This window comes from Lissotriton helveticus, chromosome 2_1 (assembly GCF_964261635.1).
Source record: "Lissotriton helveticus chromosome 2_1, aLisHel1.1, whole genome shotgun sequence".
In the NCBI taxonomy this organism is placed as follows: Eukaryota; Metazoa; Chordata; class Amphibia; order Caudata; family Salamandridae; genus Lissotriton; species Lissotriton helveticus.
The window spans coordinates 93050568-93075331 of record NC_136059.1 but is presented as its reverse complement, the minus strand read 5'-3'; positions in this window follow the sequence as shown (position 1 = coordinate 93075331).

Sequence of the window (24764 nt, the reverse complement as noted above, 5' to 3'; positions counted from 1 at the left end):
AAAAACTAAGACAGACGGGGAGTCCCCACTATGGCCTTCACTGAACATCTCTTCTATACAAATTGATACTTTAAGCAGAATGAAAGCCATTCTTTTACAAAAAACAGTGCCACTGACCTCGTCCAGAGAGATGTATGATCTGCAAGTTTCAAGGTCCTCTGCAGAGATACATGCATTATTATCTATCTAACACTTCCATCAGCAATGCCAACGGATGTTGACGCTTTACTGGGTCCGGTAACGGCTCATGTATTGTGTTGCCCCCAACGGCTACCAATCCGGATGACGGCATTCATTGAGATCTCACCGGCAATTCCAGCTGAAGGTGAGATATGCGGACCAACAGGCCCACAGGTACCATCTGCTGCGAGCATTGCTAATGTGACTGACGCTGATGTTTCACATCTGTGTACAATTGACCTTCTTAATGAAGTGGTTCAACTTTCATCTACTGTGGTAGACGATTTATTTGCCAGCCTAGACGACTTAATGTTTTCTCCTGACACCAAGAATAACTTTTGAAGTTAGCACACAGCATTCTGTCAACTCTGAAATTCGACCTTCACTTTTTTCAAAACAAAAGCTTCTAACTTTGGAACTCTATTTTTCTACGATTTGACTTGACTCTTTTCAAAAACGCAATGAACTTTGGCAATCTGCTTAAAGTAGGACTATCCTTAGAGAACAAGAATTCTTTGAATACTTCCTAGAAACAGTATTGACCTAAATTTGCAAACCTAAAATAGCTTGTATATTATGCTATGGGATGGTCTCGATTTTTTTTTCTTATCTTCTGTAACCAAGAGCCATTCCATAAATGTAATTTCATGATTCATTGAGTTAGCATTTCCAATATCATATTGTGGGCTTACAATGAAATCATTGCTTTTAAATGTGTTCAGTACAAATGCTCAATTTTTTTTCGTGTGCAACCAATGCATTTTATATGTATTTTTGCGTGGGATTATAAAACACATTCTATATGTTTTAGTGCTTGAACATAGCTGAACATGATAACGTGGAGTGGGTGTTGTATAACATTTTAGGACCCTATTGTAATTTTCCCGATTCATGCCCTTATTTAGGTATAAATCCCCATATCCTTATATAGGCATAAGAATCATAACCATATTTAGACATAGCTCATGCAGTCCAAATACGGCAGGGATACTTCCACTAGTTCCGAAAATCTACAAGGATTTCTTGGAAAACTCTGCTTCAGCAGCTAGGGACTCCCCCTTGCTCGATTACTGACTTGTTCAAGAACTCATGGAGTTTTCAAAGAACTGAGACTCTTTGATGACGTTATTATGTCCACCTTTACGTCAATCTTGGCACCTTCAAGGTATACATATGCCCACACTTGCCATAGCAAACGCACAGTGGTTTGGAGCAGTTTGACTATCTACTTGCCCGACGCGCCCTGCTACTGCAAGTGCCGAAGGAAGCCGACCCTCCAGCAGACGTACTGAGACAAACGCTGAATTTTCTCCTGCAGAGCAATCCAGCTTCAGTGTTTCCAAGCTATCCTTGCAGGTTGTTGGGAAATCGAGTCCTGAGCCTGACCTTATTCATTCTAAATCAAGGTACGGAGCTGATTAGACCCTAAGAAAAATCTTGGACAGATTCTTGGCAAAGAATACATTTATGCTACACCTCACTTACTCCTTCCCTCGTACTAGGCTTAGGTTAGGTACACTGGGGTAGGCGTATTTTAGAAGCACCAGTTGAGTACTTTTTAGCCTCTGTTATTTATGTATGTATTTATCTATGGTCTAGGAACCATACAATGCTCTTACAGTATTATTTTATTCTACTCTTTTTACTGTATGCATTATATTTTGCAACCAGTTTTATGATTGTAGCAGTTCATTTCTTATGCTTGAGAAAGAAGTCTGCTCAATAAATCCTTTTATTGAAAAAACCCGTCTATCTATTTCTCTGCACCTCTGATAAAACGAAGCATGCACGATTGACTGAGTAAAATATCTATCTATTATTTCCACGACTCTGCAGATCAGTTTTATCTTGGGGAAACAAAGTCGTCATGTTTATGCGGTTGTCAGAAACTAAATCCCTTCTTGTGAACTCGATAAAGTTTCTAGTGGCACTTGCAATTAAGTGTAATATATTTCGATAAAGACCTACTCGACATAAGTCCTATCTATAGGATATATTATTCCAATGCGCAGAGCCTATTGGGAATATAGGAACTACACTACACTGCTTTTAGTCAAGTTAAGTTGCTCTTAGAGAAAAGTGCTGTTCTCAAACCTTTCAACCCCAGCTTATCGTGCTGTCTAAATATTGATGCCAGCCAGATGGGTTTGGGGGCAACTTTAACACAGATGGAAGATGGAGTAGAAAATACCGTTGGGTTTGCATCTAGAGATCTTAGGGCTGCGGAGTTACTGTATTCCGTAATTGAAAAAGAACTCTTAGCCTGCTCATGGGCGATTGAAAAGTTTCATCCATACATTTGGGGAAATGTTTTCTTCTTCAAACGGACCACAAGCCTTTAATTAATATTTTGGGGGGCAGCCTGAGTAAATGTTGTACTCCCAGGATTATGAGGGTGGTTACCAAGGTCTTGCAGTGGCAGTTTGATATCAAGCATATTTCTGGTGGTAAGAATGGCAGAGTGTTGTATGTTATGCTTGCTTCATGTGAGGTCATTAGTATTCTAAGTGGTGACACTTGGAGTGCTGATGACTTATGGTTCTGTATTCCATAATAGGCGGTTGCTGAGGCAGGATGTTTAACCCCTTCAGTGCTAATGACAAGGGTAACTCGTCATGGAGTTTCCATTGATTTCAATGGAAATTGCATGCGGAGCCATAAAACACCTTAGCATCCAAGTGGTTAAGGCTTAGCTGCTGTATCTTTGTATTGGAATAAAGAACTTTGAAACCTACCTGCTGTCTCCTGGAAGTTACCCTCCTCAACATTTTGGCAACGATCCTGTTTCCTGCCTTCTACTCGTCCATCTGTTCGTTTCCGTCACGAAGTTGCTGCATTCTCCTTCGGCGGTGATTTACGACCTCGAGAGTGGCGGCGCTTCTCAAGACTGGTTTCTTCATCGTGGTTGGTGGACTTGTCTATTACATTTATTTGACCTAAGGTACTCTTTATTTTTTTTATTCCCGTTAACCCGCTTCTCATAAGCCGCGAGCACACTGGATACGCGCGCAAGCAGTAAGACGCATCTTCGTTGATTCTCTCGCTACGTGGCTTGCATCATCACGTACGACGTGTGGCAGCCATTTTAGCAACTCTCGCAACATTTTCAACTATTTGCCAACCACGCTGTTTATATTAAAGTTACGGTGCTTCTGCCAACCACGTTCTTACCGTTAGTGACATTGAATTACAGTGCATGTTGCCAACCACGCACCATTGCTAACATATTATAGTTACAGAGCATTTTGTCAACTGCATTTGTAACTATAGCTCAACTATATTTCTACTACGGTTGGTAATATTACAAACAAACAAAAAAAATTCATCATATATTTTCAAGTGTTCCTGCCTCAGCCTAATCCCGCAAGTCTTTTACAATTCTACTGATTTAATTATTGATTATCAATGGCAACTACAGCCAATCACACCATCTTTCCTCCACCTGCATTTCTCATCGAAGGAGAGATTCCAGCTATTGAATGGGAGGAGTGGTTAGGTTTTTTTGAAAACTATTTGGAGGCCATTGACGGTCTTAGATTTCCTGCTTCAAGGAAGAAAGCTATTCTTTTGAATTCATTGGGTAAAGCAGGCCAACATGTTTTTAAATTTTTACCAGAACTTCTTGGTGCGGATGGCCAACCTGTGGACAATCCATATAATGAGGCGAAATTGAGGTTGGAAAAATATTTTGGTAAACAAGTGAATATAGTAATGCAGAGACACAAATTCTACACAGTGCCACAAAAGGAAAAAGAGACTGTAGACCAAATGGTTGCTCGCTTGAGAGAACTATCTTTGAAATGTGACTTTGGTGCTATGGCTGACCAGCTTATCAGAGATCAACTAATTGTCCAGTGCAAAAATAAAAGAATGCAACAAAAACTTTGGGCAGCTAGGAATTCGACGCTGATGGAAGCCATCGCCATTGCCAAAGTGGTGGAAGAATCTGACAAGTGTATGGAGGAAATGCGTCTTCTGGAGCTTAAGAAAGATGAGACGGTTAACGTTATCAACAAAGCTGATAAAGATGTTTCTTCTACTGATGTTAAACATTCTGATGTCAGACCTAAAGTTCTCTCCACCAAACCGAAGTTTATCAGTGGTGGTTCTGGGGGAGAAGTAAATTTGTAGGTTGTTTCCGATGTGGAAGTATGTCTCATGCTGCTGATTTTCAGGGATGTTTTGCTTGTGATAAAACTTGTCGCAAGTGTGGGAAAAGAGGCCACATTAGTAAAGCTTGCAAATATCCTTCTTTCAATAGAGTGAATTTTATGGAAGATGATATTATTCCTCCGGATATGTCTTTGTGTGTTGATGATGATTCTCATACTATTTTACAAAGACCTAAAGCAAGTTTTGTTTTAAATGGAGTTTCAGTAACACTTTTGGTTGATCCTGGCTCCATGTTTACAATTGTCCCTTACAGTTTGTTCAAGGAGTGTTGGCCGCATGCTACACTCTCGCACAGTGATATAACGCCCAAAGGATATGGTGGTGAAGTTATTAACCTAAAGGGCGTTATGGATGCAACTTTTGAGTTTAAAGGGAAGTCTGCAGTTGGAAAGGTTTACATCTCTGATGATGGTCCAGCTATCTTGGGTTGGATACAAGAATATGATTTGCATGTTATTCTTGATCCAAGATCAGATGATAAGGTGTTGGTTATTGATGATTTTAATAATGTTGACACCGTTTTGTCTAAATTTAGTAACGTTTTCCGCTCTAGTTTAGGTAAATTGGAGGGTTATGTTCATGAGATTAAACTTAGGAAGGATGCTATTCCAGTTAGGCATTCTCTTAGTAGGATTCCGGTTGCTGTATGAAAGGAGGTCAAAGAGATGCTTGATGACATGCAAAGTCAAGACATAATTCAGCCAGTGGAGGCATCTGAATGGCTTTCGCCAGTAGTGGTCACGCAAAAGAAGGATGGCAAACTTCGTTTTTGTGTTGACCTTCGGTCACTGAACCAAAATATTATTGTAGATAAGTTTCCTTTACCTAACATTTCGGAAATGGTACTCTTGATGGATAAAGTAAAGTTTTTCAGTAAGTTGGATTTAAGATCTGCTTACCATCAAGTAGTATAGCACCCAGATTCTAGGAAATTAACCGCATTTGTGACCATTGAGGGCGTGTTTCAATTTAAAAGGTTGCCTTTCGGCCTAGCCTCTGCGGCCAGTGTATTCCAGCGAATGATGCGTTCTTTACTTAAAGATTAGAAACACGTCCATTTCTTTCAAGATGATATATTGATTACTGGATTAGATGAACTTGAACATAATTGTAACCTATCTAAGGTTCTTCAAATTTTGTCGAATGCAGGTCTCACTTTGAGGAGGGATAAATGTCAATTCCTTATGACTGAAATGTATTATTTGGGGTACACCATTTCTCAGTCTGGCGTTAAACCTAAAGAGGATTTACTGAAAGCTATTAAATGTGCTCCCATTCCCTCTAACAAAGATCAGTTAAAATCCTTTTTAGGGTTAGTGGAGTATTACTCCAAATTTGTATCGAATTTTGCACATAAAACAGAACCATTACGTTTGTTGCTTAGAAAGGGAGTGCATTTTACTTGGGACGCTCAGCAATCGGAAGCTTTTGAAAAGATTAAAAATGAGATTATTAATGCTGGTATCCTCACTACATTTGAACCGGGTAAGGACACTTATGTCACTGTTGATGCCAGTGCTTACGGTATTGGTGCTCTGTTGTCCCAAAAGAAAGGTGGTGTAGAAAAACCGGTAGCTTTTGCTTCGCGCTCCCTTAGCTCTTCCGAACGCAATTATGCTGTGATTGAGCGAGAAGCTTTGGCTGCTGTATGGGGTGTTTCACATTTTTGCACTTACTTATGGGGTATGCATTTTTCCTTGAGGACTGATCATAAGCCTCTTGTTAGAATTTTGTCACCTGGTGGGGCTAATAATAGTTCTCCTCGGTTAATGAAATTTGCTGCTGAGTACACGTATAAGGTGGAACATATTTCTGGTTGGAGGAATACTCAAGCAGACTGCCTGTCTCGTTTGCCTGTTTCATCTGGGAAGGTAGATGATGATTTTGATGATGAAAGTGTGTGTGTGTGTGATTGCTAGTTTTGAGGATGCTTGTTCCGGTGAGTATTGTTCTATTTCCAAGGATGAATGGCATCAAGCAGCCGTAGAGGATCCAGATTTTGTTGAACTTGTCAATGCCATACGTTTGGGTTGGAAACGGGAGGGTAATGTGAAACCTTCTTTACGTTGTTTTGTCAAGTTGCAGGAGGAGCTTAGTCTTGGTTCTTCCAGTGATTTAGTCTTACGTGGGGAAAGATTTGTTCCACCTAGGTCTCTTAGGAGAAAACTTTCTCTTCTTGCCCATGAGGGTCATCTAGGGCAAAGTATGACTGTTAAACGTCTTAAAGGGAGTTTTTGGTGGCCTGGTGTAGATGATGATGTTCGAAGGTGGGTGGAACAATGTTCTTTGTGTAAAGAGAGTGAGAAGAGGTTGAAGATTGTTATTCCTACTCAGGGTTCGATTGTTTTACCCTGGGACAAAGTTTGCTTGGACTTTATTGGCCCAATGGATTCTCTTTCTAATGATTGTCGTTTTGCTATGGTCTTGGTGGATGTGTCTTCACGATGGATGTGTGTGGAGTTTATGAGAAACATTACTACAGAGTTAGTGATCAAACAGCTTCATATTTTATACATCCCTAAAATAGTGGAAAAAACACTTTAAAAAGTCAAAAACTCCGTTAATGTTAATGACATTTATAAAGCGCGTAGATTTCCCGGAGGTTCCCTGGAGCTAGCTAGATCTTCTAATGGCCGCATATGACCAACTTGGCACCCTTTGATCCCAGTGTTCTTTCCGGAATATACCATTGGAGTCGCCGTTTTATATAGTCCGGCCCTGTGCCTTGGAATGCTTTAACGCCTTAACCGCGGTGGTTTTTCTACCGCGGTGTGGGCGTTCTGAAGAGTGGGCGGGGCTGCGTCGGCCTTTGGCCAACGGCAGCACTATGGAGGTAGTGCTGCCGTCGGCCGTTGGCTGACGGCAGCATGCAAGGGGTTAAAAACCATGCATTGAGCCTTAAAGCGTACTCAACTCCTTACTGGGAGCCAATGCAATTTTTTTATGTCTTTAGATACCGAGGAAGATCTCGATGTTCCTGAGAGCAGTCTAAATGCTGCGTTCTGCAACACTTGTAGTTTGTTCAAGGATCTTTGCTGAACATTTAGGTAAAGACTATTGCAATAGTCCAGTCTCGCCATTACAAGAGCCATGACCACTATTTGCCTACTTTCCAGGGGCTAAAATGGCAATATTTTCCTAAAGAAAGAGTTACTGTGGTTTGATTAATGTAAGGTCATTGGCTAAACATAAAGTAGAAATTGCAGATACCATCGCGCAACACAATCTGGATATATTATTTCTTACAGAAACATGGACTGATCCATCATCCGACCCAGATTTTGTGGTCGCGGTTCCTCGTGGTTTTGTTTCATCTAGATTTGATAGATCCTTAAAGAGAGGGGGCGGACTTGCTGTTATCTATCATGAACACCCTAGAGCTACTTTCTCTCCAGTGCCCAACCCCCACTATGAAGGTTTGAACTTCTTGATAGAATTAAATCCAAAAAATACCTTGAGGGGTACTCTGGTGTATCGCCCCCCAGGGGCAAGGACTAACTTCCTCTCTAACTTAGACTCTCTACTAGAACCCCATCTTACCATCAAAAGGTTCACGCTTCTGGGGGACTTTAACATTCATCTTGAGTTGCTGTCAGATAAAGACACAACAATGTTGACTGAAACGTTAGGTACGCTGGGGCTCACCCAGCTGGTACATAAACCCACACCCCAGGCAGGGCACACTTTGGACGTTATTTTTTCATCAGTCCCAGGAATGATTGTTAAAAATACCCTCCCTACTGCTTGGTCAGACCACTCCCTGGTTTTATTTGAATACCCTTCCCAAATCACACCAGAAGTTAGTATTACTAAAGCACAGGGGAATCTTTTTAAAGCATGGAATAAGATAGACATTAAAATGCTTGAACTTCAACTTAATCAGACACGTCCAAGTCTGAGTACACACGTGGATCAAGCAGTAGAGTATTATATCGACTGGTTGAACAATGCCTGCACGGTGACGGTGCCAAAGGGTAAAAACTCGGGGGAATCGGAACCAACCTTCTGCCCCCTGGTTCACGGAAGCGCTGCGACTAGAAAAACAAAAACGTTGCAGATTGGAAAGGCGCTGGAGAATAAACTATGAAACAGAGGAAAAAGAATACCGAGTAATGGACCTTCTTCAACAAACAAATAGAATCATCCAAAAACTCTGCAAAACAGTTGTTTCAGGTGGTGAAGAAGCTTACTACCCTTCCTAATAGCTCAGCATCAGTGAGCAGCCAATCTCTATGTGACGACATTGCCTGTGCTTTTAGGAATGAAGTTAATGATACATATAATATTTTCATCGTTACCTCTAACACGGTAATTAAAGAACTCCCCATTATGGAGACCCCAAAAAATAAAAATGAGTTGTCGACCTTTTCACAAGTGTCTAGTGAGCTGGTGAAAAAAATTGTTCAAGACACTAAATCTGGATCACCTTCGGATCCATGTCCACCTGCAGTTCTCAAGGACATAGCAGGGGAGGTAAGCCCTATTTTGACCAATATTTTTAATTATATGTTTTTGACAGGGATATTTTCTGCTACCTGGAAAGATGCAATTATCCTCCCTTTGTTTAAAAAAGCTAATTTGGACAACTCCATTACTAGCAACTATCGCCCTATCGCTAGGCTCCCTTTTCCTGCTAAAGTAGTAGATAAAATAATGAACAACCAACTTACCCAGTTTATTCAGGATAATGAGTTACTTGATCCCAGCCAATTTGGATTCCGCGCAGGGTACTGTACCGAGACAGCCCTTATCAAGGCCACCAAAGAGGTCAGAGCAGTGATGGATAAGGGTGGTGCCGCTGTTCTGATTCTCCTCGATCTATCAGCGGCCTTTGATACTGTGCACCATGGTACCTTGCTTATGCATCTTGAACACATGGGGCTCAAGGACCAGGCCCTTGCTTTACTATAATCTTTTCTGATGAACAGGAAACAGACAGTGGCCCTTGACTATTATTATGCTACTCCCTATGTATTGCGATTTGGGGTTCCTCAGGGCTCGTCGCTCAGTCCCTCGTTGTTCAATGTTTATGTCTCTGACCTTCCTACTTTAATACAGCAGTTCGGTTTTAATATGACATCTTATGCTGACGATAAGCAGATTGTTGTCGCAGAATATAAAAAAACGCCGTCTCCGGCACTGCAGTTTCAGCATTGTATGAGGGAAATTAGTCTCCCGATGGGAAGACATTGTTTAAACCTTAACTCGGTTAAAACCGAAGTGGTAATCTCTAACCAAATTGGGATAGACTGTGGTAGCCAACCGAATTAGGACAGACCCCAGAACCATTACAAAAGGCCAAAAACCTTGGAGTACCGATAGGTAACAATCTCAACTATGCACAACAAACTAATGCTACAGTCTCAGCCTCTTTTTACTTATTGAAGAAACTTAAGAAGGTCCTGCCATACATTCCAGATTATCTTAGGAAAACAATTGTGACTACCTTGGTGTTGACCAAGTTAGACTACTGTAACAGTTTATACATTGGTTTACAGAAGCAACACCTAAGGAAACTTAAGATGGTGCAGAATGCTGCGGCAAGGCTTTTACTGAATATACCTAGGCATCAATCTGTTAAAGAAGAGATCCGGAAGCTACATTGGCTGCCAGTGGAGCAACGCGTCAAATTCAAGGTACTATGTCTTGTCTACAAAACTCTGAACGGGACAGGACAGGTACCTTTGAAACAGCTCTTTTCGTGGTATCACCCAGGGAGACAACTAAGGTCCACAAATGCCAAACTTATGTCGATCCCTAGAATTCGAACTGTGGGTTGGGGAGGTCGGATCACCACTTATTGTGCTGCTAAATTATGGAATACTCTTCCTGTTGATATGAAAAATGCTAATTCTCTCCTCTCCTTTAGGAAAAAGCTAAAAACTTGGCTGTTTTCAAAATACCTTCCTCCTTATTTATGTCTAAAAGTCTTACTCTAGTTTAGTGCCAAGACACCGCAAGGTATTCATGCGCTTTAAAAGTCTTTTTAACATTAACATTAACATAAGCATTCTCATAACAAATATTGGTTTTGATGCCACTGCATTTACTTGGGTCCCGAAGGTGAGTCTCTCGTCCACTATTACGGCCAGGTTTTAACCTTTTTTGTGGGAACGGGGAGAGTGCCCATCGAGTCAAGCCACCATACATTTGTAACATACAAATTCATCAGGTGGGGATCTCATAAGCTCATGCAGATCCATAGTTCTCAAAATATTATATTTTGTGCAAATCAGTTTGAAAAATCGAGAGCGTGCATCAACCAAGCTGCTATTTGCACAGACAAATAGGACATGTACCAAAACTTGGATTCCTCCATGACACAAATCACAATGGCCAGTTTTATCAAAGTTACCACTCCAATTTTTTGTTATATCTTTTAGCGGTAATGTCTTCAGTCTTAGCATCAGGATGCAACGCCTAACCTTACGGTCCAAAGTAAAACTCAAATATTTTGGCATCTCTTTATATTCCACCCTAGCTAGTGCGAGCTTATAATGCGATACTGTTGACATTTCATAGCTCAAACTCGGAGAAGATTTTTTCAGAAAGATATTTAGGGATGGTGAAGGCCTGTGTCCAGGATCGGTTTCTCTGGAGCACCACTGTCTGGAGCTTCCCCAGCATTTTTTGTTGTGGGTCTCCTTGCTTCTTTTTGGATTTCCACTGTCCTCTGCAGGAATTTTAAGTATTCGAATACTATGTCTTCAGGAGCCATGCCACTGAAATGAAGGTCATTGATTCTGGGTGTGACACTTGGCCCCTATGTCAGGTTGCATCAGCAAAGACATGACTTTGCCCTGCACTAGATTGGAGAGCTATATTTGTCTATTCCTTTGCGGTACAATGAGTATGATCATCATGGTTGCTTGTTTACATTTTTCCATCATTAGTGGGAATCACATGGATTGGGCGGAAAAAAGCATGTAAATTTCCCTGACCATTCTATCGGCAGGTCACTGCCCAGCGACTGGTGGTTTGGTGACCTGCATGCAAAGCTTTAGCATTTTGCATTCTCCTGGGTTGAGATCTGATATCCCCCACTTTTGGAAGACCCTGTTCAACTCAGGTGGATTGCTACTATGTCTATATGCCTCTGTAGGGCACATGTCTATATGTTCAGTGCTAGTTTGGATAGCATGAGTACCTTTTCACTAATTTCTAGAGGTAGAACACAGTTGTAGTGTTGTCTCTCCGAATATGCAATACTCTTCTTTGATATTTGAATGAAAAACCTTCAGGACTAAAAAAAAAAAAAAAACATTGGGTTTGAACATTTGTATGTGCTTTACTGCTTCTTGTGGACTCCATAAGACCCTGATGTTCATGTTTCCAATGTGTGCCCCCCCACCCCTTGTGAGGTGCTTCCATTGTTATCTTAACTGAGGGAGCTGGGTGTTTGAAACGTCTGCCCACTGTGATGTTCTTTTTGCTCCACCATTGCAACATCTTTTGTACTCCGTTTCTTTTTTTTTTTTTAAAACCTTTATTGTGCAAAACAGTAACAAATACGGGCCCACAACCGTCAGGCCGGCCACAATACTTTTAGCACAAAAGCGAACAATACAGATTCCCAGCGGCACCAGGATAAATAGCAATAATGATGGAATAACTCCGAAAACGATTACGTGCCACCAGGAAAACAGGAGCAGTGAAGGTTAGTTTTAAAATTTTAAAGTGTAAAACATAAACAGTGAAGAATAGAGATCAAGGAGTACTGAGTCCGTATCATTACTTCACATCAGGAGCAGGTAACAGCATAGTATGGAATCAACCGTATAAGCTGGCATCCAAGACAACATGGCGGATCAAGGCAAAACAGCAAGAGCGTAAATTGAAAAGTACACGCCATGCACAGCGCCACCCACTCCCACTAACCCGTCCCTCGGACCCAGGACAGAAATAGGTAAAGAAAAGCGCAGAAAATAGAAAAGGCCCATAGAAATGAACTGTATGAAATTAAACCCCCCCCCCCCACCCTACAACAATGCGGAGGCTACGGCCTACCCCCCCCCCCCCCGCCAGCGTGTCTGTCGCCCACTAAAGAACCCGAAATATAGAGAAAAGAAAGAGAGAAATAGAAAAAGAATTCCCTAATACTGGAGGAGGGCCAAAGTCTAAATCCTAAATCACCCGAACTCCCCGGCCATTAAAACTCTCCGCTACCCACGACAACAAAATCAAAGCATCAAAACGTAAAGAAGGCAGGGAGAGACATCAGAAATCGTTTCAGCACGCGTCGAGGAAGCGTCCCGTCCCGGGCCCCCACCCGTCCCTCAGCACAGTTAACACGAAGAAGATCACTCCTAACCCTGGCCAGATTTCAAGCGTCTACCCGAATATGAACCCGGATAACACACCGCCCCAGATAGAACAAAGGGGTAAGATGGCCGCCCTCTACAAGGAGAAGGTCCCCCCGCACAAATAGTACACACCCAGGCAACAACCACGGCATTGATCCAGAATAGTGTCGCACCTAAGTCCATCCAATGCGGCATAACACAGTGACGGAAATCCACAGCATCGCCAGCCTGAGCAGCGTAGAAACCTAGTTGCATCCCAAGCTGAGCCACAAACGAGGATAGGGGTTCATCGGTCGACAGTGAAAGCTGAGGCAGGATAGGAAACAATGTAGCGTCCACGATATGGGCTGGCGGCAGTCCTGCAAAGAATCCAGTCTCAGACTGTTGCCCCAGTTGATAGTCACGCAGCAACAATGTCCCCACATCGATTCCAGGAGAGACTCGGACGATACCACAAGGGGGGACAGCTGGCGAGGCACTCTCCAGCCCCAGAACGGCTGCTTCCAACTTCGCGCCGAGCGCACAGTAGCAATCATGCCAGTCTGCCCCTAAATCGGCTAGCGCTGTGAGGATGGAGGCATGGGTAATGCCAGGCGGCCGATCTAGAAATTCGGTAGTGCAGAGTTCAGCAAAGCAGTCCGACCGCCGCTTAAAGCCATGGAGGGCGACACCGTCAGGGACAGAGACGGAGCCCATTCGTGCTGCAAAGGAGACGACCGCCATATTGTGCACCAACAAAGGGTTATCTACTCACACGGGTGGGTCCCACGATAGGCAGCTGGGGTGCGATCTCACACCAAAATCCTGAGTTCCCCTTATCAGCGTGCAATGATTCATGTGGGTCCCGTCATGGAGACCCGCACCGGTGCGGAGCAATGGCGAGTCGCAGCGGCCATGTCCGCCTAATCAAGCACAAAACAGCGCGGCTCACCTCAACGCCGCTCTGAGGGGAAGAAGCGATGGACACCCACTGCCGGTCGAGCAGCACTGCCTCAGGAGGGATCGGTGCGGGCACCCGACAGGCGATGAATCGCAGCGGGGGACTCAAGCACACCACCCGTCAGTGGGCTCAAAGGAGCTCCGATCGTCTCCAGCTGGGCACATCTACCCGGGGCACTGGTCCAGGGCTCGGCACCGGTCGTAGAGAAAATCCGCCGTTTCAACCAGAAATCGGGCAGGTAAGAGCACCGGAGAAACGCCACCAGCAACAGCGCGCCATCCTCGTCCTTTCTCGGCTAATTTGCCGCAGGATAGTAGTCAGGATAGATTATTAGCGGAACAGGCTCGGGGAGCCGGGCGATTACACGTCCGTCTCCGCCGCCATCTTGGCTCCTCCCCCCTGTACTCCGTTTCTAACAATGTAGCCACTCTTGTAGCGGACTCATATGTAGCCTCGCATTCGGTATGAATGATGCCATCATGCCAATCAGCTTCCCCACTGCCAGAAATTGACCCTTCCGGTAAAAGCAAATATGCTCTGCCAATGCCGGGTCTCTCTTCTCTACCGTGAAGGCTTTCTCTTTATTGGAATTAAGCCTTGCCTTAAGGAATTTCTTCACTCTCCAGCTTTGGGGATGATTTTTGTACATGAAGAACTCCAATGATGTTGACATTACTGTCCTTATAGTGCCAATCGTCTAAGTACCGGTACACATGGAATCCCTTTTTCCTAAGGGGCTCTGCTGCAAGACACTTGTGAACACCCATGGGGCTAATTTTATGCTGAAGGGTAACACCTTGAACTGGGAATACACCTTATCAATGAAAAATCTAAAGAATTTTTTGTACCGGCTGTTCATCTGTAAATGGAGGTATTAGTCTTTGAGGTCTATTGCTGCCTTGTAATCCCCTCGTCGTATGCGTGGGATAAGCTCGTCATTTGGAATGTGTGTATTTTGAGGACCCTAACTTCCAAGACTTTCCTGGTTTTGGGATGACAAAGTAGACTGTCTGCAACCTCTACCTTGAGGTGGTGTAGGTTTGGTTTGTTGTGTACTTTTAGCTTTGGTCTGATGTTTGGCAGTGCATTCGAGCATCCATGCTGGATAATATTGAATATCCATTCTTTGAAGAATCCTCTGATTCTGCCACCTACTGGTGTTATGCTTAGGGCAAACCAAGGATGAAAGTCACTTGCTGTTGTGTCCAGCAACCCATGGTGCTGTTCTTCTTTCCCTGGTCCTATCACTAAAAGTCTGTCATGGTCTGATGGGGTACTGCCATTTTGACAGGAGCCGTGGCTTAACCCCTGTAGTATGAATTGGGAGTTGGGTTGCACTGGCAGTGATCGGCCCTTGTAGTAACGGTGTTTCTTGGTGTTGAGCCTTCTCTGTAGCATTCTCTGAACTGGAAGGCTCCCATGGACTATGATGTCTCTTTATCCTTTTTCCATCTCTGGAGGAAGTGTTCGACTGCTGCTCCAATGAGGCATTCCCTACTAAATGGAATTTTTTGAATGCCGCTTGTACCTTCTGCTTGAAGCAAGATACATGCAGCCATACATTCCTCCGGAGCGTGGTCCCTATTTAAACTTGTCTGCTGGCTTTATTGTCAGCATCCAAGGTTGACTTAAGAGAAGTGTTGATTATTGTCTTTCACTCCTGTGGCATATTGTTTGCCCTTTTCTGGTTGGGGGTGGGGGGTTGTTGTAGGGGATTCTCCATTTCTTACCACTGCTGGTGTCTGTACCTATTTAGGAGGCTGGTGGAGTTTGCAATACTCCATTGGACCACTGCAGAAAGCTTAATTTTTCTTTCCACCATTTTCACCAACTTGCTGTCTGTGTGGTAGGCCTACTGATGAGGGGTTGTTGGTCATCATCCATGATGTGAAGGCTATAATACAGTCTACATTGACACTGCTCCAAATATACACTCGGTCCTGCATGGAATGTTTGTACTTCTCTTTCACTCTTGGAGTGACTGCCTTGGCTGACTCTGAAGGCCTATTTACACTGGTCCAACACTTTGGGCAGCATGGACAAAAATTCTCTGAGAGAGCAGCAGTGCCTCCATTATGAAGCTGAGTTGTGGTTTCTCCCCCTCAAGTTTGGTGCTAAGGAGTCTACAGCTTTTTCACAACCACATTGTAGTCAGTGATGTCATCTGGCAGAGAAGGCCTGGAGGGATGTTTGTTGACTCCCTCTTCTCGAAAGTTCTCTGCTGCTGCTAAGAAATGTTCACTGAAATACTTCTCATACTTAAATTTCTGCTCTTCATGGTCATGCACAGATTTTCGTGTCATCAGTCGCTCAAGTTCTTCCACCTCAACCACTACTTGCTTTTCCCTTGATGTTTGGAGAGAATCTGTAAACCTTCATGGCATATTTTAACTAATTCCTGCACATCAGGGCTTCTATCTCAGCCTCAAGGAATTTGTTCTTATTGAGGGAATTCTGTTTGATGTTGATTGACGTTTTTCTTTTTAAGAGACAAAGGTTACCCTTAGCTGTGTTGCTTTTCCCCCATGCTCATAACCCCTTCTAGGAGTTGAGGCCATTTCAGAGGGTTTACCGCCTATGGTATTCCTGGGACTGGATCGAAGTGATTCTATGGGCTTGTGTTTGCCTTCAACCACTGTGGATTCTGAAGCCGGTATGGTTTTGAGGTACTTGGAGTCTGATGCTTTTGGGTCTGAGCCTGGTTCCCTTTGAATTGTTTCGTCGTGCTTAGCAGCCTTCGCAGTCTCTAAAAATCGATTGTTTCTCCTTTTAGCATCAGCAGCTTCAGAGTCTTGGTGATCTGTAACAAAATGGTTACTTAAGCTGTAGGTGTAATTGCAGCTTGAAGATTGTTCTGGATTCACATACTGTGCATTATTCCGCCTTCTAGTGGTTGGGTCCCGAACACTCCGCTTGCGTAGTAGTTTCTTCTCTCGCTATTTTTTTTTTTGCTGGGCTTCGACGGTCTTCACTAATCGGTGCTTAGTCCAGCCTCTCTTTATGTCAGATGCCCTCCCACAGAAAGTCTCCAAGCGTGGTTGTCATCTTGTAATTCTTTTTTCCCTGGCGATGGTCCTGTGGGATTCCTTAGGTTTACCCTCCTAATGTCTCATTGCCTTGCCTCATTTCCTGGGGAGGCGAGTGGGTCGCACATGAATCCCGATAATTCAAGTTGCAAAACTACTCCTACAGACAAGTAAAGATTTTGTTTTGCAGCGTGAATCTTTTTTGAATTGACATGCCGTGCATTGACTTTGTCGCGGTTTCCTCATTGTGGTGGCTGGTCTGGAAAGGAGTTTGAACTTGAAAATAGATGCTTCCGTACTCTGTTTAACTGTACGTCAATGCAACAGTGTTTTGTGAATGTGTATACTGACGACCATGTGGCTGCCAAACATATGTAGCTAATCTGAACGTTGACCAGAAAGGCTATTGTAGCTCCGTTCTTTCTTGTTGAATGTGCTCTTGGTTTTATCTCTAGCTGTATGCCAGCTCTCTTATGACACATTTGAATTGCCGGAGTTATCCACCTTGCGATGGCGTTCGTGGTGACAGGTTCTCCTATGGTTTTGTTGGCAAATGATAAGCTTTTCCTTCCTGATTGACTTTGCTCTCTACATATAATACATTAGCGTCCTGTATGTGCAATGCATTTTCTGTTTGAGTCTTTGGCTCTTGAAAAATATTGGTATCTGAATAGCTTGATTTATGTAGGACTGGGATATGACCTTCTGAAGGAAGGGTGGGTCGGCCCCATTACTACACTGTCCTTGTGGGTGCATGTATGGTTCCTGTATGGTGAGTGCTTGTAGTTCGCTTACTCTGTAGAGCGACGTCATGGCAACTAGAAATGCAGTTTAAAGTGTGATGAATTTCACGGTTGCCCTGTGGAGTGTTTCGAATGGTTCTTTCACCAGATGTGTCATAACCATGTTAAGGTTTCATGTGGGTGTAGGTGCACGCGGTGAGGCAATCCTTTTTGCTCCCTCTGGAAACCATTGGATAACTGGTACAGTGAAGAAGCATCATCCTATGCATCCCCTTGGGTATGCAACTATCGCTGCTAGATGTACCTTTAGTTAGGTTTTTTCCCAAAAGATGTGTAAAACAGATGACTGTAGTTTCACTTGTCCTGTCCTGAAACAGGCTAGATCTCTGGCACCATTGTGTGCATCATTCCCATTTGACTGTGTAACATTTCCTAGTAATAATATACAAAAGGGGGGACAATGGAGGACGATATTTACCGGGGTCCAATGTACGTGTCCAATGAGCAGTATACAACAATTGTACAAAGTTCCCCTGAGGAGGTGGGAGAAGGGAATAAGGGGGGGGGGAAATAAGAAACAGCCACTCTCAGGAGTGTGCAGCAGGGAGTTGGGTAATCCCTTTTTGGAATTAGGATGCCTCACACAATTAGAGGATTAGACAACAAAAGAAGTCCGTCCAAATAATTGTATCATGTCATCATTGGCCTCCTGCTCCAACGACAGGCTGGCGGTGCAATGCCTGCCGGGCAACACGTAGTGTTACTCTTTTAGCGGAGTTCTTTTATTCCTGGCCAGTGGGTGCATGTGTGTGAGGGGCCTAAGTGATGCGATTGTGAGCGTGAGTGAAAGTTAAAAATAAGTCAGTAGAGTCCATTAGAACATTTTTAATCAGGTGGCTCACTGCTTAATTAAAATTGATAAAGGGAGGGGAAGCGGAGCACAACAATAAGGGTGGTGTGGCTTCGTTCGACCCTCGCCTATGGTGTGGTCAACATGTTTCACGCCAGTTATGGCGATTCTTCAGGACCTATGGTTGCTCATCAATTAATTCAAAGTCTCCCCCAAATCGAGGCGGATGAGGATCAGCACCTACCCATGTAGCATGTAACAGCCGGCTGTTTTGTGCTAACGCCGCCGTGGGATGGGTAGGTGCTGATCCTCATCCGCCTCGAGCATCAAGGGGACACCCCGCCGCTCAGGCCTTCCCAGGGACAGCCGGTGGGGCCCGACCTTTTTGGGTTTAGGGCAAGGACCATCGCAGTAGCACTCGCTGCCTTGATATACAGGTTGTATATGGAAGTTTCTTCGATTTGGGGGAGACTTTGAATTAATTGATGAGCAACCATAGGTCCTGAAGAATCGCCATAACTGGCGTGAAACATGTTGACCACACCATAGGCGAGGGTCGAACGAAGCCACACCACCCTTATTGTTGTGCTCCGCTTCCCCTCCCTTTATCAATTTTAATTAAGCAGTGAGCCACCTGATTAAAAATGTTCTAATGGACTCTACTGACTTATTTTTAACTTTCACTCACGCTCACAATCGCATCACTTAGGCCCCTCACACACATGCACCCACTGGCCAGGAATAAAAGAACTCCGCTAAAAGAGTAACACTACGTGTTGCCCGGCAGGCATTGCACCGCCAGCCTGTCGTTGGAGCAGGAGGCCAATGATGACATGATACAATTATTTGGACGGACTTCTTTTGTTGTCTAATCCTCTAATTGTGTGAGGCATCCTAATTCCGAAAAGGGATTACCCAACTCCCTGCTGCACACTCCTGAGAGTGGCTGTTTCTTATTTCCCCCCCCCCTTATTCCCTTCTCCCACCTCCTCAGGGGAACTTTGTACAATTGTTGTATACTAACATTTCCTAGTAGTCAGTCTTCTTGCCTCCCTTAGGATTGCCACCACTTTCTCTAGTAGTCTCAGATGACTGAATTTTATGTCTTCAGGAGCCATGCTGCTTGACCCAGTATGCTTGGTTTTGAGTGAAGAACCTTCCCTCCTTGCAGTGAAAGAAGGTCTTGTGTCACTATCAGTCACTGTATATTGTGTGCCATTTCTATCAGATCCGAGAACCAAGTTTGTCTTATCCACTGGGGAGCAATGAGTATCAGTGTCATTCACGATTGCCTGTTTTTGTTAATCACCGTTGATAATAGAGACAAGGAGGGAGCTAAAGCATAAGCAAATCTCTGACCAGTCTATTGTCAGTGTATTACCTAGGGGGTTGGTGTATGGATGTCTGGATGCGAAGAACTGCCATTTTGCATTTTCTGGTGTTGCGCACAAGTCTATTTCTGGTGTTCCCCACCATTTGAACACCTTTTTTTTAGCACTGCTGGATTCAACTTCCATTCGTGTGAGATGGATACTTTCTTGCTCAGTGTGTCCGTTTCCACGTTGTCTATTCCCAGTAGATGTATTGCTGTCATTGTTATTGGTCTCTGGATGGGCCATCTACATATCTCTGTGCTAGTCTTCAGAGAACAAAGGATTTTGCTCCCCCTTGCTTGTTGAGGTGTTGTATTTACTGCTTGAACTTGAACTGCTTCTGAAAGGCATTTAAGGCTAGGAACACTGTCCTTAGCTCCAGCAGATTTGTGTGCTGCACTGCTTCCTGTGGTTTGTTTTCATACCCCTCTGTTGTTGAGCTTTCCCCATGTGAGCTCCCCATCCTATATGCGAATTGCCTGTGCAGATGGTCACTGTTGGTATACATTTTCTGCCTGCTATTACATTCATCTTGTTCCACCAAATAATTTCCTCCTTCACTCTTTGAGTGACAACCACTAGATCTTCCCAGCCGCATGTGATCATTGCTTTTGGATCGTTCTAATGTGTAGACGTGTTACATCCTGGGCCAATCCATTTTGGTCAGGGTAAATGAGGACAGGAAGTACACTCAAGTACTGATTCATTAGGACTTTGGCAAGTATTCATAGTATTAATGGTATGCAGGAAGCCATCATTCCTAGTTATTTCCCCCCAGTCCTCACTGTCACAGATTGACCATGCCGGTAACTGAGAGACTCTTGCATTATAGCCAGCACTATTTTCTCGCATCGAAACGCCTTTGTTTGCACTGTGTTTATTTTCGCTCTAGGAAGAGCTTCTCTTGCTCTGGCATGGGTGGAGACTTCTCCATGTTTATTGTGAACCCCAGTCTGCGGAATGATGCCATAACTGTTTTTATGCCGTCTCTGCACTTGTGTGAAGAGCTTGCTCTCACTAGCCAGTCGTCTATGTATAGGTATACATGTATTCTCTTTCTTCTCAGGTGGGCAGCTACATTGCAAGCACTTTGTGAACATTCTGGGAGCTTATTTCTTGCTAAATAGTGGCACTCTGAATTGGTAGTGTGGTTTGTCTACTATGAAGAGCAGATGATTCTCGTGCCTTGGTTCATCGGAATGTGCAGATAGGCGTCCTTTAAGTCTATGGTTGCAAGGTAATTCCCCTTCTGAAGCGGAAGGATGACCTCCTGTAGAGTGGTCATTTTGCAATTTTGTGTTCTTAAGACGTTGTTTAGGAACATGAGATCTAATATTGGCCATAGCAATTTGCCTAGTTTCATTACCCGGAAGTATGTGAAGTAGATTTCATTGTTGATCTCTTTTAGGGGAACCTTTTCTATTGCTTGATTTTTTTTTTTTATTCTTTTACTTCCCGTCGTAGATAGGTTTTCTCTTCTTCTATGTGGGTTGTATGCTTTGGGCCCGGACTTTCTGGGTGATTTCCCAGCAATATGCAATCGCTGTTGGATAATGTTGAGTATCCACTTGTCTTATGTGACCTATCCACTCCAGGAGGAAGTCCCCTATTCTTCCCCCCACAGTTATGTGTGGGTGGGACTCCTGTTTTTGTGAGTCATTTGCTTACTGTTGAAAAAATCCTAAAGGCTTTTGATGTCAGAAACGCAAAGGGTGCACTGCCAAATATGGACGCACCGGTAAGTCGCGCGCTGTGTGGAGGTGGTGCAACTGGGTGAGTGGGAAGCCCTTGGAACCACTCAACAGTTAGTAGAGTGAACTACCAACCTAGGGAAAATGCGGGAGTACGCTGTGCACTCACAAAAGTTAATTACACGTTATGTCACAATTATGAAACAATGTACAAAGAAACAGAAAATTGTAGGGATCTCCAGTGGGAGAGTAGTCCAATAGAGTTCTTTATTGTGTGAGACAGCCAGCCGACACGTGTTTCATCGCCTATGCGAATCCTCAGGGCTATATGTGGCTGTATCAGAACCAGGAGGTCGCTCAGCTGGTGATACTTCCGACCCAGCCGGGCCCGTAACCTTGGCAGAAAATTAACAGGGAAGTGACTTCCACACCCTGTATTCCATAGCGGAAGATCACATCAATGAGTAACGGTAAGAATTGTGGTTGACAAGTGGAGCAATCTTCCAAAACGTAGGTGGCGAGATGAACAATCTTAGCAAAATTTAGTTCAGTTCTAAAGATGACGTCAGGCAGAATCCAAAAAACCAGGAGTCGGGTACGTACTCGATTAGTTGAAAACAAAAATGCCGAAATCTGGCGCGTGAGAGTGGTCCATACAGGAACACGGTGACCCGGGAGTACGTGGCTTTACTGCACTCTCACGCGCCTGATTTCGGCATTTTTGTTTTCAACTAATCGAGTACGTACCCGACTCCTGGTTCTTACCGTTACTAATTGATGTGATTGTTTGCTTACTGTTGCTGCCCCTCCTGATGGCTTGCCTTTGCCTCTTGCTCACCTGTGACAGAGCTGTCTCTGTGGCACCTGAAATTGCCAGTGCTGGTGCTTGCACTGTGCTGGAAGGTTTGAGATGTTGTGATGGTCTTTACCCTCCCGCCCCCTTCCTGTCGGTCTTCAGGTGGGGGTGACTCCTCTTCTCTACTGCCCTCTAAACTGTAGCCACCACCCCCATCGATTTTGTGGTGTCGTTGTCCTTTTTGTGTTGTTGCAATATGTTGTCTACTGCACTAGCAACAAGCATTGGAAATGCAATAGGTCTCGGATTTATTTGAGTTTGAGCTAATGGCATTGTAAATGGCAATGTCTTTTCTCCATGTGTTATGGAGTGTATGCATGTGGTGTATAGTGGAATTATGTGGGTTGGATTTGAATTGTAGCAATGGTGTTATGCTGCGCTTTACTCCCTGCACACTGGGACCTGGACACCCACACACTGCTCAGCCTGCGTACTCACACACTGCTCACCCAGCACACTAACATACTGCTCACCCTACACACCCACACACTGCTCACCCTGCACACTGACACACTCACACACTGCTGGCCCTGGACACCCACACACTGCTCACCATACACACAGACACACTGCTGGCCCTGGACACCCACACACTGCTCACCCTACACACTCACACTGCTGGCCCTGGACACCCACGCACTGCTCACCCTGCATAGACACTGCTCACACAGCACACTCACACACTGCTCACTGTTAGACGGGGACGTGGAGGGTCGGCCAAGCACAGTGATCGCACAGACAGGTAACTTCCCCCCCACAGATGGACACCACACAAAGCTTATGGTAACACCTTTTATAGGCACTTCGGGTAGTAGAGTGGTACGATACAGGGCGATCAGGACACGATGATCCTCTCAATTCTAGTCTCTAGTAAGGGAAGGGGGTAGCGGGACAGTCTTGGTACCCACGGGTACGGGTGTGTAACGGTGATAGCTCACAATCCTCGAGCTCGGTGTTCGGATGGGTCAGACCGCGGCAGCGCCGGCAGGTCCCGAAGAGGTCGTAGGTGGCCCGGGCCGCGGCAGCGCCAGCAGGTCCCAACGAGGATGAAGGTTACAACGGGCCGCGGCAGCGCCAGCAGGTCCCACGAGAATGCAGGTGGTAACGGGCCGCGGCAGCGCCAGCAGGTCCCACGAGGATGAAGGTTACAACGGGCCGCGGCAGCGCCAGCAGGTCCCACGAGAATGCAGGTTGCAGAGGGCCGCGGCAGCGCCAGCAGGTCCCACGAGGATGAAGGTTGCAGAGGGCCGCGGCAGCGCCAGCAGGCAGGACAATAGTTCACAAGGCAGGGCTGTGGCAGCGCCAACAGTCCGTCAAGGATGAGTTCGTCGCGGTGTCTCTCGACTCCAGGATACAACTGCCTTCCTGTCCTGGGGCTGCCTCAGTTATAGGTCTGGCGCCCTTTGATGTCCGGACCCTCGCTCTTGGAGGTCGGGAGGTCTGGGATGAGGGAGTCCAGACACCCAGCAGGGGGGTGGAGCCAGCGCCCGAGGAGGCTGGGGGTGCTCGGCACCTGGCGGGGGAGAGCCGTCGACACTTCGTACTCCCATTGACCTGCCAAGTGGGCCGTTCACCTCCTGGGTGGAGGGTGGTGCCGGGATGTCGGGGCCTGGCCAGGCCCAGGGTTGGGGTCGGGCTGAGGCCGCGCGGCCGCGTGGTGCCGTGTCCAAGATGGCGGCTGGGCCGGGCAATGGTGCTGACGGTGGCCCGGGCCCTGTCCTGCGGGGAGGGAGCGAGCCCTTCATGTGGCCTGTCCAACATGTGTCCCCCCCAGCTGAAGGCGGGGAGAGTCACCCATCTTCTTGGGGACTCTCCTCGTCGAGGCGGAAAAAGCGGGACAGGCCATCCGCGTTGGCGTGGTCTTGGCCGGGTCGATGTTCCACAGTGAAGTCCATCCCCTGCAGGGAGATGGACCAACGTAGTAGTTTCGGGTTTTCCCCCCGCATCTGCATGCGCCATTGCAGGGGTCGATGATCGGTCTGGACCCGGAAGTGGGTGCCGAAGAGATAAGGCCGGAGCTTTTTGAGGGCCCACACCACGGCGAAGGCCTCCCTCTCGATGGTGCTCCAGCGTCGTTCTCGGGCCAGGAGTCGTCTGCTGATGAAAGCCACTGGCTGGTCAAGTCCTTCGGGGTTCAGCTGGGAAAGGACTGCCCCAACGCCATGGTCGGAGGCATCTGTTTGGACGATAAATTCCCGACTGTAGTCGGGGGCCTGGAGCACCGGGGCGGAGCACATGGCGGCCTTCAGCTTCTCGAAGGCCGCTTGACAGTCTGGGGTCCAGTTGACCTTCTTTGGTTGGTTTTTGGAGGTGAGTTCCGTGAGGGGCCCTATGATGCTGCCATAGTCCCTCACGAACCGTCGGTAGTAGCCCGTGAGTCCCAAGAAGGCGCGGACCTCGGTCTGGGTGATGGGGGACTGCCACGACTGGATGGCCGCGATCTTGAGTTGCAGAGGGGCCACCAGACCGCTTCCCACCTGGTGCCCGAGATAGGTCACGGACCCCTGGCCAATTTGGCATTTGCTGGCCTTGATCGTGAGGCCAGCTCGTTGGAGGGCCTGTAGCACCTCTCGGAGGTGGTGGAGGTGGTCGGACCAGTGGTGGCTGTACACAGCGATATCGTCCAGGT